This window comes from Megalobrama amblycephala, linkage group LG14 (genome assembly GCF_018812025.1).
Source record: "Megalobrama amblycephala isolate DHTTF-2021 linkage group LG14, ASM1881202v1, whole genome shotgun sequence".
Classification (NCBI taxonomy): Eukaryota; Metazoa; Chordata; class Actinopteri; order Cypriniformes; family Xenocyprididae; genus Megalobrama; species Megalobrama amblycephala.
This window is the reverse complement of record NC_063057.1, coordinates 37,870,578-37,888,398: the sequence shown is the minus strand read 5'-3', so window position 1 is coordinate 37,888,398 and position 17,821 is coordinate 37,870,578. Positions and strand designations below refer to the sequence as shown.

At 36.2% G+C, this 17,821-nt stretch overlaps 1 long non-coding RNA gene across 1 annotated transcript; it reads right to left on the bottom strand.

Annotated features, from left to right (window-relative positions):
- Positions 1-8,590: 8,590 nt before the first annotated feature.
- LOC125244948 lies at positions 8,591-11,248 on the bottom strand. Its single transcript, XR_007179405.1, has 2 exons — positions 10,717-11,248; positions 8,591-9,029 (listed from the first exon to the last, which is right to left on the bottom strand). It is a non-coding gene; the product is annotated as an uncharacterized LOC125244948 (long non-coding RNA).
- Between the last annotated feature and the right edge of the window lie 6,573 nt (positions 11,249-17,821).

Genomic DNA, 17,821 nt, shown 5'->3' with positions numbered 1-17,821 from the left:
AGCTGACGCTGCGTGCGACGGGTAGGCTTGAGGGCCTCCTTTGTAAGCATGTTGGCTTTTTCCCTTTCAGTTTTTATTTACTTACAGTAAAGGGTCTTATGTCGCTGGCTGGCCGGGGCTCGGGCTGGCTTATGACCTCCTTCGTAGTCGGTCTGTCTAGACTGAACCTCGATAACACTGCCACGAGCTGATGCCACGTGTCTGCTGAGGTTATAGGTTCTTTAGCGCGTGTTGGCATACATTGTACTCCTCTTGCTTAAAGAGTAAAAGGGTGCTTTTACCGAGTACACTGCTCGTCGGATTGTGTTGGATGGGCTGTCTTGTGGGCACTCACAGCTACCTAATTACTTGGTTGGTCATGTGCTCAGCATGCTTTGTTTTCAGTTCTTTGGCCTTATCGGCCATCCTGAATACCACCTGGTGTGTTGGGTTCGTGTTGTGATGTTAGTTCTCTATAGAACTCGTAGCTATGTTGTAGGCCCCTTTTGTTCGGCCTCCATGGTTATGTGCCTACAGTACAGTCTGTCTGTTAGGTTGAGCTTCGTACTTCCCTCTGGGTTGACTGCGTAATTGTGCTTAGCTTCCTAAGCTGGTCATTGGTTGTAGACTTCTGTGAGGTCTCCCGTTCAGACTGGCCCCAGGCTGGTTTGTGCTCCCCTGTGCCAGGGTTTTTAGTGCACAGCCTCCTCAGCACTTACCAGAAGCTGAGTAGATCCTAGGATGAGTGGTTTTACTCCCCTCAATACGAGGGTTAAATTTTTTTTTCCCCTAGTGACTGGCCGGGGTTCCTCTGGTTCCCTGGCCACATTCCCTTTAAGTGACCACTTCCTATGGGTTGTCGGTCCCAGATGCCTTTACGAAAGGCCTCTTTAGGCTCAGCTTGGGCAGTTGGCCATAGGGAATGCTGTCACTGACAGCCTTGGAGAGTTGCTCCCAGTTTTTCCCTGGAACTGCCGGACGTTTGTCCAGACATTTTGGGCATGCACTCTCCTCTAGCATGGCGGCGTGGGTATATCGTTCCCCATAGCGCAAATTCAGCGCAGAGTCGAAGTTCCCTTTCGAAAGGGAACATCTCAGGTTACGCATGTAACCATGGTTCCCTGAGAACAGGGAACGAGACTCTGCACTTCCCTGCCATGCTTCGGGGTGCCTGCGGAACAGTCCCGCAAAGACGAGAAGGTGTTGACTGCTTCCTCAGGCGCTCCCTTTATACGTCATGGTTCGCGCCATTCAACGTCATAGGCTGTCACCGGCCAATAGGATTGGAGTTGTGTGATTCTTGGCATTTCGAACACCTGTCACGGGTGACGTTCCCCATACGCGAATTCAGCGCAGAGTCTCATTCCCTGTTCTCAGGGAACCATGGTTACATGCGTAACCTGAGACGCTTTCCAATAACATGACCACAAAATATGGGTGTGGTTGCCAACATGCTGGCCACAGTTTCTCCTGCACTTGTCTGAGCAGGAGGGATTCCATTTTGCAATTATTTGTGGTTTTCAAAAAAATCTGGTTATTATCTTCCACTTGAATTCCCTCCAGATATTAGAGTTGTCACAAGGTGTACCTCTCTGCAAAATTCCTCCCAAGTTTGAGAGGAACTGTTTCATTCCATTTCTCCTTTATCTGTAATGTGTTATTTGGGTTCTTAGAAATAACATATATACTTTAGATAGATATAATATTGACCACATGTCCACTTTGTATTTCTTTAAAAAACAATTCTGTTGGAGAGTTGTTGTTTTTTTGGAAAGATTTTTACAACTTAAAAACAACTTTTCTATGTGAACATATTGTAAAATGTAATTTAATCTTGTGATCAAAGTTGAATTTTCAGCATCATTACTCCAGTCTTCAAGGAATTGATGAATGAAAAAGGAAAGCAAACTTAAAAGTTATCAGTATCTTCTGCCATCCAGATAGTGAATGGAGTAAGAATAGAAAAAACATTCAAAAATGATTTATGTACAGATCATTTTATGTGCTAATCATTTGATTGTCTTGTCACTTAAATGGCATTATCAAATACAAATCTGGTTTGCGTTATTTTTCTGTCAACAGTAGTGCTACACTCTAATATATATATGTGTATAGATACTATGTCATGAAGTTCATCCACAGGTTTTCTTCATTTTTCTCAAAAAGGGCTGCCCTTCAGTGAAGTTTCATTAGAAATATTGCACAGTATGTGAACTGGTAAATGCAACTCCCAAGAAAAATATAAAACTGAAGATACTGAGATATTCGCATAATTGACATAATCACAGATTTTACAGGTTTTTATTATTATTATTTACACTGACACTGAAGACTGGAGTAATGATGCTGAAAATTCAGCTTTAATCACAGGAATAAATTACTTTGTAAAATATAATCAAATAGAAATTATTATATTTTATATATATATGTATAAATAATATATTTCACAATATTACTGTTTTTACTGTATTTTTAATTAAATAAATGCAGCCTTGGTGAGCAGACGAAACTTCTTCTAAAAACATTAAAAATCTTACCCATTCCAAACTGTTGAGCGGTACTGTGTGTGTGTGTGTGTATATAGGAATGTTCTAGGAAAATTTTCCCAATCTTCAAGCAGATGCATTAAAATAGTTAAAATAAACAATTTATTAATTATTAATTTACTAACGATATAGAAATACCTTACAGAGTAAATAACATTTACAATGCAATGCTCAAAATATATATATATATATTTGTATATATATTGTATATATATGTATGTATGTATGTATTTAAATAATATTTTAAAAAACACAGCAAACATTGCCTGAGACATAGTAAAGGGGGAAAATGAATAATAACAAAATCAAGTATTACAACACAATATAAATAGATAAATAAAAATACAATTGAACAAACAGAAAATGTGTAGAAAACAGAATGTTATGCCAACCTTTTAGAAAGGGTGATTTATTGCTAATACAAGACATTAAAATATTTTTCCAAATAGTTAAAGGTGCTAAAGAGGATCTTTTCGTCGACTGAGAAACCAAAGACTGTTACTGAGTTTTTGAAATGAGCCCATGCGTAAGTGTGCTGGGACTAATGTATTATTGAAATGTTTTTACATGAATGCATTATGATGTATACTTTTATTGTTTATTTATCAGTGTCTGTGTATCGCCATATTTTGCTCTCTTTGACAAACTCTTGATAGACTAATCCGTATGCCAGCGTGATAGGCTGATTGAGGAAAGGGTGGAGACTGTTGCCCTTTAAGAGCACACTGTGGAGACTGCGAGGTGTGCCCCTATTGGAAGACATTTAGTCACATGCTGGCATTGTACGTCGGAAGTTGCCGTCGGGTGGTAGAGCGGTGGTGCGCAGGTGCTGGCGTTGGAGGAACGTGCAAGTGATTGAGGTAGTGATGGCGAGATGAAGCCTCATGAAGCATTGAAGCTTTTCAGTAAGTGATTCACAAAAGGGTTCATTTCTCGAGGCTTCATTTGCTCACAATACCACCTGGTGGTCAAAGAGTGTAAAACAAGTAGATAACATTACACATGACCTGATGTGATCTGTGATACACTGTATTTTGCAGCAGTTATGGCTTAGAAATAACAGTGAAGAAAAAATCAATTTCCACAAATACCTATATATTTATTTGAATGTAATGTGTATTTTCTGGTTGTATATAATGATTGTATAACATAACTGTGTAATAAACGTATTGGCTTAAATGAATGGGGCTATCAAATGTGTGTAAACAAATTTTTTGGTCACAACAGGCAGGAGGGGCGATATTATTATTCTAAAACCACAAATTCTGAGGGGATCCCATGGTTTATATGTCTGTCAAAAAGTCGCGCCAAGATTTGAACCGCATCCAGTCTGATCCAGTCGAACCAGTCAGGCAGAAGCGAGGCTTCGAACGTCATCAATGACGTCATTGAACTAAAGCGATACAAGCCTTGATTCGCGCTTCACTGAAAGCTTCCGGGATTTCTCGACACACGCTCCGAAGCCAGACCGTAACATTACTAGATTGAGGTGCAGTGAACACGACGGTGACGCAGAGTAAATCCATCCACGACGGTGCAGAGAGCGCGAGTGATTCGAGGTGCAGTGAACACGACGGCGACGCAGAGTATTCCATTCACAACGCTGGATTTAATCTGGACTGGGTAGTGAAAATCGCTACCCGGTCATATTGTGAGTACCATTCTAATAACTGTTGTATTGAACGAGATTGCTGGATAAAGACCCTTGTGGTTCATTCTCATCTATCTTTTTTTAATTAGTAAAGACTGAGATAACTAAGTGCCAGTGTGCCAGCCAATAGTCACTTCTCTTTTTTTATTTATTTTATTTTTTTTCCATTTAGTGCTGTGATACTGGGTTTTGATGTATTGTGCTGTGGTTGGTTATTGTGTGCACAAGTGTGAATAGTAATTGGGTTGTTGGATTGCTTTTATTGGACTGGTGATACTGGCAGTCTGTTTCTTATGTTTTCCAGTTAACTGCTGGCCAGATTTTGTGGAGGCCCTTGCCACTGACTTCGGTAAAGTTGGTTTTATATTCGCACATTCAGACATCCGTTTTCAATAGCCTTGTTAATCACACTACATTGGACATTCACTGGACATTCACAAGTAAATATGCCATTAAAACAATACTTGCCTATTTTGATCGACTGTGAAAAATGTTGTAAGTTGACAATCGTTGGTTGTCAGTATCATGTCGCTGCTTAAAATTCGCAAACATTAATTTATTGCACATTTATTGGAAAGTCTGAATTTATTAGAAGTCCGAATGTGCGAATATAAAACCAACTTTACCGAAGTTTGCCACTGTGGGACTGAACAAGACCGTTGCTCTGACCTGAAGATAATCGGACTGTTCCCAAAGACCAAAACTTCTTGCTGCATTCGTCTAAAAATAAATCACACTGCTACATTCTTCCACAGACTGAATACCTTGCTGCATCTTCCTCATTCATAATATTTTAGAGTTTTATTTTTTATATGAATAAAATCTTTGTAATTCAATATACTTCTGAGTGTCAAAGTGTGATTGTCCAGCCCTCTGTGGAAAAGTGAGTGATTGAAATTATAATAATAAATCCAGGTGGCGTAGTCGGCTACTCTTTAGTGTTATTGGCTTTATTTGCCATAAAAACGACAAACAAGAACTTTAGTTCGCCTCTGCCACATAAAAGCAACCCCCTCCTTCACAGCTCATTTCGAGGGAATGCCTCCCAAAACTCGTGCACGAGTATTGGAACACGAGTGTTTACCACCGGCATTCGCTGTGTCGTGTTAGTGGATTCATTATGTCGGACTCACCGCAGGTAACTCATAATCTGCAGTTGTTACTCCTGTCTCCTGACAAAAACATTGCATGCAGCACCTGTAGAGTGTGGAAAGTTACTGGAGCACGCAGCTGCGCACGTCTCTCACAATGAACATCATGGCAGTGAGTGACAAGCCAGAGGGCCAATCGTTTACGTGATGATCGCGTAAATGATTGGCTGATGTTTTTAAGGCCCTACCTCGTGCACAGATGATGTATATTAATATTATTCATTTCAGTGCACCTAATAAATAGTCTTTTATCAGTTAGTAAAGACAGTTTCAAGTAATATTGCAAAAATGTATAAAACAAAACATCCTCTTTAGCACCTTTAAGTTAAAAATAGGGATGTCCAGATCCGATCACGTGATCGGAAATCGGGCCCGATCACGTGGGTTCAGACTCGATCGGAATCGGACGTTACCTCCCGATCAGGACTCGGATATATATGTATTAGGGGTGCAACGGTTCTCAGTAAAAAATCGAACCATACGGTTCCTCACTTATGGTTAGGTACGCACTTGGTCCGCGGTCCATCTCGAATGATGACGCATCTATTGGTTAATATGGTTTGTTTAAAATAGCAACGTGGAAAACAGACAGAGTTAAAATAATATATGTTTCAGTCGATGGATGCGCAAAATGTTACAACAATGATAATCAGAAAGCGTGGACACTCTTTGTAAACCCTTCACTGCGAGTGCCGTATGCTCTAATGTCCAGTCATTTACGCCGTCATCACCCGGGTGTTGATACAGGTGAGACCTGAACAGCACACGTTGCTGTCTGTGTTTAAACTAACTCATTTAAGCCTTGCTGATTTAAACCTTCAAGAACAAGACGCGAAAGAGAACTCGCACGCGCTGTGAGAAGATTTGTGTGCGCTCATCCGACGCGCACACGCTTATTTCAGTCAGCGCGTAAATACTGAGTTCTCTTTCAAGTCTTGCGATTCAGCGGACAAATTCATACAACAATTATGTCAACATGCCCGTCTTAGCGAGTATCCTAGTCAGTTCATAGTCAGTTATGTCTTAAGTGAACGTATATTAGTCGAGAAAAACAGCGCATGTGTAACAGTATGGATCGTGCATGTCTTAAAGAGGAAAAAAACTATTCCTGCTGCCTGTTTTTAATGTTAAATCAAACAACAAATAACAAAGAAATCACTCACTGCTCTTGACTGAATAGTTTTTGTAACTTCAATAATGATTAATCTTTATTTATTTTATACAGTAAAGATAATATCCCAGCAAACACAAAACGTTTTTACAACTTTTCACAACGTTGTATTTTGGTTGCAATTAGGTAATGTTGTAGTACAACGTTTTAAAAACGTTGTTTTTAAAATAAAATAAAAAGTAACCAAAATAAAACGTTTTAGAAACGTTGTGAAAATACCAACCTGGTATGTTTTCTTTATGTAGTCAAAAAAACGTAAATATCACGTTTTTTTGACTACGAAAACGAAACCAGACCAAACTGCAACTTTTAGGAGACGTTTTATTCAGGTGTTAAAATAACGTAATTTCCCAGATAGCAAAAATCATCTGGCCCAGACACTTCTTAAGATCTGGGCCAGATCCGTGAAACGGACCTGGGCCGGTGTCTTTTGGCACAACGGGCCAATACCGGCACGGATCCGTTTTTCCTCATCTGGACCAGCACTGGGCCAGCTCCGGACCAGATGTGGATTCCTGTATGCCGATTTGGCCCAGATGTGGGCCAGATCTGGTCCAGCTCTGTTCTGGATCTGGCCCAGAACCATGCCGGATCAGGGCCAGCTCATTTTGTATACAGTACCCGCTCCCCCCTCCCCCCTCTCTAAATAGTATACATATCTAGAATTTCAAGAATGTTCTCATAAATATTAAATATCTTATTGTCTGATATTTTTTCTGTTAAGTTTTAACATTAAATACTTAGGCAATACAAAGTTTAAAGTACTGATTTAGATTTATAGACAATTAATGTACTGAAAACTTTTACACTAAAATACCACTTTATAATCTATTGTTAGCACTACCTCAGCAGCAACTACTTTACAGTAAACATACATTCAAAATACAATTGAACAGAGTAAATTTGACATAATCAAGGGCTTTATCTTTTGATCCATCTTCTATTTAATAGGCATATTAAAACAAATACACAAAATGCAAAACAGTGGATCTTTTCTTTTTATTTTGATAATTTTTGCACAAGTACTAAAAGTTTATATAAAACACTTAAGTGTCTCTACTTGCCATTAAACTGTTAGTTCACTCCAAAATAAAACATTCTGTCATTATTTACACTCTCATTTTGTTCTGCAACCGTAAGACTTTCATTCATCTTCAGGACACAAATTAAGATCTTTCTGATGAAATACGAGAGCTTTCTGTTCCTCTGTTGACAGCTATGCAACTACCACTCTAATGCTCAAAAAGTTCATAAAGAGATTGTAAAACTAATCCATATAAATCGAGCGCTTTAGTCCAAAATTTTCTGAAGAGACACAAGCGCTTGATTTGATGAATGGATTGAATTTAGGATTTTATTCACATATAAGCATTTATAAACTGACACATCAGTTGTGGTAAAGGGAAGCTCAAGCATGTTCACTGATGTGCGAGAACCAATAAAGTTCATTCTCGTGTTACACAACACGCTTGATCATCAGCAAGAGGTTTGTTCATCATATAAAGTGATCGTTTAATCCAAATTTGAGACAATTCAAACTCAATTTATATGGATTAGTTTGGTGATCTCTTTATGAACTTTGTAGTTGAAATTCATAGAAGTGTAGAAGTGGTAGTTGTGTAGCTGTCAGCACAGAGACAGAAATCTTTCAGATTTCATCAAAAAGATCTTCATTTGAGTTCCAAAGATGAAAGAAAGTCTTACGAGTTTGGAACAAAATGAGATGAGTAATTAATTTTCATTTTTGGGTGAACTATCCCTTTAAAGGATTAGTTCACTTTCAATGAAAATTACCCCAAGCTTTACTCACCCTCAAGCCATTCTAGGTGTATATGACTTTCTGATGAATACAATCGGAGATATATTAAAGTATTAGACTTGTAAAGAAGTAAAGAAGATTTTTAGCTGAAAATGTGGTCCTTGGTGATTTGTATAATATAAAAGTATAATATAAAAGTCAATGGCTACAGTTTGAGAGTCAAAAAAAAACATACAGGCAAAACAAAATGAATACCTGTGGCTCCGGATGATTCATTGAGGTCTTATGAAGCAAAAAGATTGGTCCGTTTCGCTTTATAAGACCTCAATGTAACGTCAGCATCAGTCACAGGTATTAACTTTGTTTTGCCTGTAATATGTTTTAATGACTCTCAAAGTGACGGTAGCCATTGACTTGCATTATACGAATCACCAAGGACCACGCTAAAAATCTTTACTGTTCAACTGAAGAAAAAAAATGTCACCTACATCATGGATGGCTTGAGGGTGAGTAAATTAACAGCAAATTCTCATTTTCCGGTGAACTATACTTTAAAACATTGATACACAAACAGTTAAACAATCTCACGACCTTTCTTAATGTATAAGTAAAGAAGAAAAAAAAAAAAATAGAAGAAATGGGGAAAAAATAAACATACAAAAAATAATTTCATATAATGAACCATAAACACATCAAGAACCAATCGGGACAGGTCGGAAAACCATGGTATTACAAACCACTTCATATGTGCCGTTTAATTCCCATGAGGCATCTGCAGAAAAAAAAAAAAAAAGAAGAAAGCTGTTATTCTTGTAATTGTCCCAGTAAATCAAGAATCTGACGGTTGTGAGGCTTGTCTATATGAGCCTCTACTATTGCTGTGTGTAGTCATCCCTGATGTTGGTGGAGATGTTAGCCTCATTCAGACTGTCAGTCCAAATCCGATTTTTGTGCATATCCGATTGGAATGTGATCATAAAGTGTGAACCACAAAACAAAATTACACGAAATTACATGTAATTTTTACTAATCTGCTTTGAGCTACATTCACATGTGGTTTGAAATCATATTCACATGTCATTTCTGGAAATCAATTTCAGTTTGACCGATCTGATCAGATTTTGCGTGATTTATGTCACTTTCTCATGCCATGATCAGATTCCAATCGGATACACCAATAATTGTATTTAGACTGACAGTGTGAACATAGCCTTTGACACATCAGACAGGCTGTGTACTTTGTCTTTCAATTTCCCCTTCTCAATCTATGTTAAAGCACACCAAAGCAATCTAGTGCTATTGGTCTGATCACTCTGCTTTGGCTGAAATTTTGTTGACACTTATTTACGTCACACAAATGAACACCAACTTTAAACAACTGCTGCAAATTAAAGGATTAGTCCACTTTCAAGTAAAATTTTACTGATAATTTACTCACCCCCACATCATCCAAGATGTTCATGTCCTTCTATCTTCAGTCGAAAAGAAATTAAGGTTTTTGATGAAAACATTCCAGGATTTTTCTCCTTATAGTGGACTTCAATGTCCTCCAAACGGTTGAAGGTCATAATTACAGTCTCAGTGCAGCTTCAAAGAGCTTTAAACGATACCAGACGAGGAATAAGGGTCTTATCTAGCGAAACAATTGTCATTTTCGGAAAAAAAAAAAAAAAAAAAAAAATTAATACAACTGTATATGCTTTATAAACACAAATGATCATCTTGTACGTGCTTCCGCTTTCCTTATTCTTTAAAAAGCTTACGCTGTATGTCCTACACCTTCCCTATTCTACTTACGGAACGAACGCGGCGCCAATTCCGTTCTTTTCTGTAAGTTGAATAGGGAAGGCGTAGGACATAAAGTCTGTCTGGAACCACTGGAAGTCCACTATAAGGAGAATAATCCTGGAATGTTTTCATCAAAAACCTTAATTTCTTTTCGACTGAAGAAAGAAAGACATGAACATCTTGGATGACATGGTAGTGAGTAAATTATCAGGAAAATTTAATTTTAAAGTGAACTTATCCTTTAAAATTACCAGAATAAAAAAAAATCACTCATGTATGTATAATTGTGATAAAAGTCTGTTCTCCTATACACATTTTTCACTGTTGTATCCAAGTAAAAAATCTGTAAATTTCTCCTTATGCTTTTCTCATGTACAATTTGAACTAAATATGAAGTGTCTTCAAAATAATAATATAATGCTTTTCGTATAATGTTTTCTAAAAAAAATAAGACAAGCCCAGTCCACAGAAAATAATCTCTAAATGTAGAGATAATACTGTTCAGTATTATATAAATAAATGTGCTGCAACTGGGCTTGGCATACACTAACATGTGACAATATAAACTCAACTGTCCCTTTTTTCTTTATGAAGTCAGCTACTATTGCTTATTGTAATGGTATGGTGATGAAACACAACCCGCCACTAGGCTGCTTCTATCTGAAATTTACCTCAGTTAAGGCCTCTTTGGCTTTGGCACATTCCTTCTGGTCATCGCCACAGTCAAAGGCAAGAATCTGCTGCACTGGTAGAGGACTGGTTATTCCTTACAGCTCCTGTTGAGAAAAAAAAAAAAAATATGTGCAGTAAACATCTCCAACCTCCAGACTAATAAGCTCCTGAATCCTGATTGAAATCTCATCTGTAATGTAGATCAGTTAAAGGATAAACAGGTATATAAAGAATTTAAATAATAATTTAAATTTAGCAGAATCATTTAATATGCTGATTTGGTGCTCATGCAAAATTTCTAATTATTATCAATGTTGAAAATGGTTGTGCTGCTTAACATTTTTGTGGAAATGGTGATACTTTTTTCAGGATTCTTTGATGATTAGAAAATGTTAATTTGAAGTGGCCTGAAGTGGAAAAACTTCAGTGGAGATTTCAAATCCTTCATAAACAATGCCTTTATTCTCGGGGAAGAAAACGATGAACTGGATGAGTCAGGTTCTCCAATGCACATTTCACTAGAAAAGAAGAAGCAGGTAAGATGTTTAATCTCATATTATATTATATTATATATATATATATATATATATATATATATATGGGTTGTTGACGTGGCATTTTCACTATTACACATGACAAAAATGAATATAATTAGTATTGACATTTTAAAGTGCAGTAAATGGTTAATTTTTGTTTTACTTGGACCTGTTGTTAAAAATACTGCTTTTTTTATTAGATGTTTTTAATTTTTAAGCCAAATATCAAAATTCTCCAATGGTGCGACTCTCTCGAGCATGATTCAATAAATTTAAACTCTTATAAATTAAAAAGAAAAGCATAAAAATGTTAATAAATACCTCGGGCATACATTTACTAAAATTTATTAAAAGTGTCTATTTTAATAAATGGCAATCCTTTTTTTCCTCCATATATTTCTAAAAGTGTACAATCCTATTACATTTTGTCACAGAAACCGATGGCCTCCAGTGTGACACCATATCCTGATATTAAATCAGGCATTGTCATGTTACTGAAGCCCCATGTGAAGCCCCATGTGAAGCCCATGAAATGTGCACATGGTTAGTTCTGGTCTCAGAATTGTTCAAATATTTAACTTTTTGAAACCACAGTAAAAGTGTTTTGTTGTCCCAAAGGACAACAAAAGTTGTAACCCCTAAATTATATTTTAATAAAAAATGTATGTTAAACTAGATAATCATGGAAAATTATGCAAACGTGTCTTGCTAACTGCTAATGACAGGTTAGCTACGAATAGCAGTATCATTACCTGACTCAAAAGGCTGAAGCATCCAATGGTGTGACAAGAAAATGTCCATTGGTGTGACGCCTTTTCTGTCACACCAGAGGACAAGGTCTCTTTAAAAAGCATTTTAAATTAAAATTAAATAAGATTTGTTCAACTCATTTTTTTTTTTATCATTTTCAGTCTTCTTAAATGCAATAATACAATAATTACACTGAATAAAAAAAAATTGTTATGAAAATAAGCATAAAATGTATGTTTTTGAGAGAAAGAATTGAGGGAGAGAAATGAGTGGGAGGAAGAGGACATGGAAGTATAGGGAGAAAATTAACAGGGACCCACGTAGAAGGGAAAAGATCCTAGAGAACGACACAAAGTAAAATAAATAAAAAAAAAAAATTAAAAATTATATATATATATATATATATATATATATAATCTCGAAATTATGCCTTAAAAGGAGCAGCCATATACTTTAAAAAAAATGTGATTTTTAAAAACATTGTTGATAATGTAACAAAATTAAATGTTATTTCTTCTTATATTAATTACATCAAAAAAGATTTTTCGGAGTTAAAGTTTCAAAGATATTTGCTCTGTCAGAGTCACTTAATTTTGTTGATTTATTTATTTTTTTCAATTAAAAAAAAATGCTGATATTGTTTGTATCAAAATTAAATGTCTCTTCTATGACACATTCAAGGTTAAATAAAAATGCTTTCATGTAATACCTCTCTTGTTAATACAATAACTACCATTTTTGTCCTGAATTGGGTGTGTTAGATGAGGGAGACATGCAAAATGTGCAGTGGTGGGGGGTCCCCAGGACAGGTTTGAGAACCACTGCTTTAGTGTGATGATGTCCTATGGTGTGACACACACAAACAGTTGAGTATTATGTAGGGGAGGGATGATAATCATCACTTATCTTAAAATATAATTTTCAGCAGTTTTGAAAGGATGACAGCAAAATTTGTCTTGTATTTATTGAAAATGTCCAACAAATCGTAGAAAAAAAAAAAAAAACCTGAAAGAATTGAAATATCAGACTTCACACTACATAAATAAGTAATTTTCTTTAAAAAAAATATATGGTGTTTTCAAAAAAAAAACAAAAACAAAAAAAACAACAACAAAAAAAAATTTACACTGCCTATTTGTCAACTACCCGTGTGTGTTATGAAATAAAAAAAAAAAGATAAAAAATATTCAACACAGGGACGAATTAAACAGGATGAGACTCTTTGGGTCCCTTTACACTCTTTTTTCCAATTTTTAATGTGATGAAAACTGACTAATTGTATTCCAATATAACAAAGTATGGTGATATAATAGAATAGATAGCATTATTGTAATATATAATTATTTAATAAATATAAATTGTTATTATCAAAATAACCACAACAATAATAACATAATAAATGCTAATTATATATATAATTAATACACAATACGTTGATTATATAAACCAGTTAATTATTGAGGTAGTACAGAAGCCCATCACATTTTTTTTTATATAGTAGTATAACGCAGTTATAAGGCAATGTATCGTTATGTAAGTATAAAATAAAACTTTAAAAAATAAAAATGTATAAAATTAGCAACTTCTGTCAAAAATTCCTGCTCGCGTGCCATGCCTGCGAAACCTTTCAGCACGCATATATAAGACGGGGTCTGTGACCACCGCGCGCATAGCGCCGACTCACTTGAGTGGACATTTGCAGTACTGCCGGATTTTCAGAGGTAAAGGTCTTTTTAACGGTCTTTAAACCGTTTTTTTATTATTCATTTTAAAACTTGAGCCCACAATAAAACTAAATGACAATATAATGATAATATAATAATAAATAATATCATAGAAACAGTCCGAGAGGAACAGTTAGTTTTTCCTCAGGGTAATAACCACCGCTCTTACAATTAATTAACGTTATCCTAAAACCGACATACTGTCTTTCCATTAAATGTTCCACGTTTAGCTCACACAAACTGGTTTTCCGTCTTTTTGTGCTAACGTTACCTATAACTACTCAACTGCACCGTACAGTATACTGTTAGACGCGGTTGCCGTTAAATGCCGTTAGGTCTGTGTGACGTCATTCGCGATGGAGTATTTAGAGAAGCTTCATTTTACGGTTTTGTCGGTCATGTTAAGATTAGCCTACGTTAAATTAATTATACAATTATATCTTCACCTTATTTGGAAATTAGTGCTCTGTCTTACAGCGTTTGAGAGAGGGACAACTGGCTGTGAGCGCGCTAGCTGCCACTCTCTCAAACGCTTGGAGTGTGCACTTGGAGAGAAAGACAGAACTCGACATCAGCCATTTAACAACAATATATTTGAATAATAAATATGTATCTTACGGTGTGACTTAATGGCGTCTTGGTTGTTTGGGAGGTTGTAAGGTCTCAAATTCATTGTTCTGTGCATTCTCATCTCAGCGAATTTCGGATGTTACATATTTATAAGCCTTTTTTACCTTTGAGAATTTATAATATGAAAATTATTCTCCTCTCTCTTTTTTCAGCGTCGATTTCCGTCTGATTTATGTAAGTGATCATCTGTCATCCTGCATTTCTGATTTGCCATAGCCTACTGTTTAGTCAGTAATGATCAGTTATACATGTTATTATTTTGTACACATTTGAAATATCTTGTACCATTTTCTTTTATGTTTCTTCTTTTTCTCAAAAGCAGCTAAATACACCCCAAAGGCTCTTTTAAGAGCCAAAGAAAAGAATACTTTTGGCTTTGTAAGTATATGTTCTGACTGACTGACAACTTCTAGATCAATTAAAGATACATAAAACAGCAATTCAGAGTCATCATTAAAGGATAATTTTTTTATAATACAATTTAACATCCTGCATCTGATTTGATTGATGAAAACTGAATACATTTAATTCGAACAGATATTTAGCAATATCTCACGTATATTGTCAGGTTTCTTATTTTTTCTCTCCTCTGCTCATGTCTCATCAGCCGCTAAATATACCGCAACAGCTCTTTTAAGAACCACTGCACATGAGTATCTTTGGCTTTGTAAAAATGTTTTGACTAGGACTGCTCCCAAGAAAGATTTTTTAGTCAACTAGTTAAATTATTATAATACTAAACCATTCTTTAGTATAAAAAAGTTGCCAGTAAGTTACTGTAAATTCACAAGAGTACTGTGTAAATCATTAAAAACAGTTGTACTGTGAAAATATATAAGTTTGAGTTTTCTTCCCCTGCTGTACCAAACCCAACCGAACCGTGACTTCAATATCAAGGTACATACAGGCACTGATTCACCTATAAAAACGGTTACCTTGAAGATTACTATTCCGTTAGCTAAATAGGTAGAGAGAGGAACAGATTGAGAGACAAATCAAGTAATTGGGCACAGAAAGACAAAAGACTAGCCTGGCATGAACATACAGAGTGAGAATAAAGCTGTGAGATTATAGGTGCAGTGAGCGAGGTTGTTCTTTTGTTATAAGTCAGAAATGACAAGAGGCAGCCTCGCGCAATACAAACGGTGCGTTCCAAACGGGATATATCACCCTCTGAGTGAAAACAATCATGGTCGCCATACTGAAGGGTCGTTCCACACCGAAGTGCTCAAAACTCGCCACTTCAAAGGGCCCTTTGGAATGAAGGGTTTCAAATGGTACAACTGATGGATACTTCGGGCCCACATGATCCTTTGCACAGGGAAGTTGTTTGACGTCACAGAATGGGCAACATTAAACAAAGGATGCAGCTTGCACAATCTACTCCTCCTTGACTGTCTCGTTAAGATGACGCAGAAGTGCGTTTTTTTTTTTTTTACTCCTACATCCTTCATCCATTCGAAGCTCTCACTCCAGAGGGTAAACCCTTTGAAGGGATTAGGGCATAGGGATGAGCCCTTCCGAATGGAATGCAAGGATAGAGTGCCCCAGGGATGACGCGTTTTTGTAGGCAAAATCTGGAAGCGAGTTAGCATTTTAGGACTTCCGGTTCCAACGCCTTAAAGTCTATGGGTTTTTTGAATGGGTTTTTGCTAAATCGCCTGAAATAAGGTCTGTGGTTAACAAAGCCTCTAAATACTTTCACGTTTTGATCTATGACATAAAACACACCAGTTATAACCCGCTTGTGGTTTTTTAAACTTTTACTGTGTCTTAAAATCGGCAGTTGCTAATAAATTGCTAAAAGGGACTACTTCCTTTGGCGGGGACTTTAGACGTCATCATTAAAAACGGGACATTTGGACAGCATTCCTCATGGAAAAGTGGATAAGTATTCATACACAGCGCAGATCATAATCAGCGAGCATGTTTTTAAATAGAGTTGTTTTCTAAATAAAGTTTGAGGACGCTTGGTGGTGACGACGTTAATCTGCCTACAAAAACGCGTCATACCTGGGGCACGCGCATGTATGATGCCAGAACCCGGAAGTCTAATTCAACGCTGGTTCCCTCGAGATGTTCCTATAGGGTTTTTCGATTTGTGTGTAAAATAAAGCCGGTGGTAAACATAACTTGACTATACTTTTAAGTTTTGTTACTTGAAAACTTAAAATTTACACATATAGCGAAATCACGTAGTTATGTTCATTTTTGAAAACATACCTTTTCTTTTCAAGTAACTATAATGTTTATGTTTATCACAGGCCTTATTTTACTCATAAATGGACAACCCCCATTATAAAACTCAATAGGAAAATCTCGAAGGAACCAGCGGCGAATTAGTCTTCCGGTGGTCTGTCTCATAACCTACGATAGGTTAAAGAACTAACAGATAAACATGTTTGAAAGGATAACACGACCCTACAAAAATCAGGGGTTCACAAGCTAATGGGAGAAATGCAAGAAATTAAACGTAAAATATACAATGCANCCTGGAGAAGTTTTGACATGCCCTGACATTTGTGCTTTTTTCAGTTGTTCATAAACATATAAATGACAAAAGTGTCATTACACTGTATTCAGCACAAACTAGGCTACAATAATATGTGAGGAACATGTATGTACATGTTTGTATTTTTGAAGGAATAATGTTTATGCGTGGTTATTGAAAAAACAAAAAACTTAAGTCACTGAAATAAGGCCAAAAAAAGTATATTAAATCTGTGTTCACAAGACTTTTGGGTATTGGAGGTTGTAGACTAGAGTTTTTGCTTCAGAATTATGTAAAAATTATGCTGCCTACTCCTTCATATAAAACAATATATTGATTTAGTTTTGTAAGACACTTTTTGTCAAGAAACACAGTATGCATGGAGGCATGAATGATCATGAATAATGGGCCATTTACACCTGAGAAGACAAAAGAATCACATAATAATGACCTGAAATGACTTGCATATTAATGAGGCCTTTCAGTCAGGTAGGCTGTGAAAAAAACCCTCTGTAATAATGTCTCAGCTCATCATAAACAGCAATACTGTGAAATATTATTACAATTTAAAATAATGGTATTCTATTATATTCTTTAAAATATAATGTATTTCTGTGATGCAAAGTGTCTGAACAATTATGTTACCTCTATGGCATTTCATATAGGCTTTTAGCTTAAAAGCATGCACATTTGGAGAAATATTGATGGATTCTTATATATTTATGTCAATTTTCTATACTGAGAAGTAATATTTATTGTCATCAATATGAGTGCTGGATACTGTGTTTTCAATTCATACTTGCAGCCGGAGGGCGCTCTCTGTGCACATTTAGTCCACAAATTATTCTAAAGAAGAAGAGGACATTTCAGGAATGGTGTTTTTAATTCATACTTGCAGCCGGAGGGCGCTCTCTGTACACCTTTAGGCCACAAATTCATATAAAGAAGAAAAGGAACTAGGAACTAACGGCAT